Here is a 2,500-nt window from a genome sequence, read left to right on the forward strand (position 1 = left end):
ATAAATAAATAAAATTAATTAAATAACTAAATTATACTAAATTATTAAAACTACTATTGCTTCTACTCTTACTACTACTATAACTACTATTACTACTACTACTACTACTACTGTGTGTGTGTGATATTGATAACAATTATAGTAACAATATAACAACAAAAACTACTACTACTACTATTATTACCACTATTATTACTACTGCTATTACTAATTTAAATACTACTACTGCAGCTGTTTTTGCAACAATTTTTAAGGCATTACTATTAATATTCACATAGTATTATTAGCAGCAGTAGTAGTAATAGTTGTAGAGGTAGTAGTAGTAGTAGTTGTTGTAGTAGCAGTAGTAGTAGTAATAGTAGTAGTAGTAGTAGTAGTAGTAACAAATCGCAAATATTACCTCTACCACTACTACTACTATTACTGCCACTACTACTTTTTTCCTCTCACAAAGGCTTTTACTCTCCTTACTTCTATTACTGCTACCACTAGTATTACTACCACCACTAATACCACTACAACCACTACTACTAATACTACTACTACTACTACAATTACTACTACTACTACTACACACGCTTGCTTATGGAGGTCGTGAACAGTTCCATCTGGTACAAACTTAGCTGTGATGCGAGCAATGGTGCGTCACCTGGGTGGATCCCTGTCAAAGTGTCTTCTGAATTGTCTTTGCACTTCTTTGACATTTTCGTGCCTCCAGTAACACTTTATGACAGATGTTCTTTCTTCAAAGCTTTGTCTTACTTCTGACATTATTATTTTGGCCAACTGCTTCTGAAAAAAAAAATTCAGTTAATTATAGCGAGTCAAACAAGGAGTACATTTTTGGATGACTCTCTCTCTCTCTCTCTCTCTCTCTCTCTCTCTCTCTCTCTCTCTCTCTCTCTCTCTCTCTCTCTCTCTCTCTCTCTCTCTCTCTCTCTCTCTCTCTCTCTCTCTCTCTCTCTGTGTGTGTGTTTATTCAGATAGATACAAATAGATAGATGTACACAGGTACAGACTTGTGCTTGTGGAGTATAAATGTAAGAGCATGAAGCACAGTGTGTCTCTCCCCACAGGCACTTCCCGCCTCACGCCTTGCTTCCTCCCGTCTCCCAGAGTCTACACACCTGCACTCTTGAGGTGAGTACACTTACTCTTTTCTTTCCTGGTAATTGTTTTCACTGTGTTTTCTATTGCACACAATTGGATAAGGTGTTATTCAGAGGCATTGATAACTACACTTAGGTGTTAAGTATTCATTGTGTGTTTAACGGGTTCTATAAATAATGTTCCTTATCGGGGAGAACAAAGTGAATTGTGATTGTTGGGCTAGGTAACAACTGTCCATTATCGGGCGATGCATAGTGAGGGCTGTGTAAGAATAGTTATGTTGGTGTATGGTTGCAAGAGTTAGCAGCCAACGGCGTTAGGTTGCCAGGTGGACGAGTCGGGCCGAGTGGTTCCAACGTGAGGGCAGTGTAGCTGATCGTGTGGAAAGTGGGGTGCCAATTCCACTGGTTCTAATTACAAGTCTGATTGTAGTGCCGGACTGGAGCAACAAATATGCCCATTGGATCGAGAATGTGTAGTGCACTGATGTGGGTAATGTGAACTGGAAATATAAATAAGGATTGAGACAAAATGGTATATTATGTTCCTTGTTACGTGGCACGGCTTCCTATAATCTCCGGCTACTCCTAGTTACGAGTAGATGCCTGCCTTTCAGTGTGGTCAACGCCACGACACACCAGGTTTCCTTTAACACTCTCTCTCTCTCTCTCTCTCTCTCTCTCTCTCTCTCTCTCTCTCTCTCTCTCTCTCTCTCTCTCTCTCTCTGTAAAACAATATAAAAATCGATAACAGCAACAACAGCAACAACAACCCCAGCTCCACACCATCTGGTTCACCACCACCACAGCCCCAACATAACAGCAACACAACCACAGCCATTAACACCTGTACCACCACCACCACCACCACAGCCCCAACACAACAGCAACACAACCACAGCCATTAACACCTGTACCACCACCACCACCACCACCACAACACAAAGAACAAAACAAACTCGTGCAGGAAATTAAATCTGAATTGTGATCGGATTTATATAGTTTTTCCTCTACTTTATTTCCTCTTTCGTATTTCCTCTTTCGTAACAAATCGCTACTGTGCTTTTTTGTTTTGTTTTTATCTCTTCTTTTTCCTACTACTTCCTCTTCTTCCATTTTCCAATTACTCCTTCTTTCTGCCCAATTTATTCACGTGGATTCTCCCCTTTTTTTCACCTTTTTCATTCACTATCATTCTTTTCCTTCTTCCTTTTCATAATCAACACGTTTTTGCTTCCACTCAATGCCTCTTTCCCTTTTACACATCCATTGTTATTCATTATTTTCCTTTCTCTCATCGATTCTCTCCTTCCCTCTTTCTTTCTTTCTTCACTGCAATTCCTTCCTTCCTTTTCCTTACATTCATTCATTCTTGTTTTCCTCTCCCCATT

The 2,500-nt window shown here is 39.6% G+C and overlaps 2 long non-coding RNA genes across 8 annotated transcripts in view; one reads left to right on the forward strand and one right to left on the reverse strand.

Moving 5' to 3' along the window:
• LOC135095317 (uncharacterized) overlaps nucleotides 1-2,500 on the reverse strand; it is a 92,626-nt gene that overhangs the window by 68,593 nt on the left and 21,533 nt on the right. For 4 of the 7 annotated variants that reach the window (XR_010264267.1, XR_010264270.1, XR_010264265.1 and 1 more), the window contains one exon: nucleotides 620-792. The exons of 1 other annotated variant lie outside the window; for it this stretch is intronic. This is a non-coding gene — a long non-coding RNA (uncharacterized LOC135095317). The remainder of the gene's footprint in view (nucleotides 1-619; nucleotides 793-2,500) is intronic. 2 more of the 7 variants (XR_010264268.1, XR_010264271.1) reach the window with 2 other exon arrangements.
• LOC135095318 (uncharacterized) overlaps nucleotides 1-2,500 on the forward strand; it is a 33,287-nt gene that overhangs the window by 8,404 nt on the left and 22,383 nt on the right. Inside the window, exon 3 of the long non-coding RNA XR_010264274.1 lies at nucleotides 1,077-1,140. This is a non-coding gene — a long non-coding RNA (uncharacterized LOC135095318). The remainder of the gene's footprint in view (nucleotides 1-1,076; nucleotides 1,141-2,500) is intronic.

This window comes from Scylla paramamosain, chromosome 48, assembly GCF_035594125.1.
Source record: "Scylla paramamosain isolate STU-SP2022 chromosome 48, ASM3559412v1, whole genome shotgun sequence".
NCBI classification, from domain to species: Eukaryota; Metazoa; Arthropoda; class Malacostraca; order Decapoda; family Portunidae; genus Scylla; species Scylla paramamosain.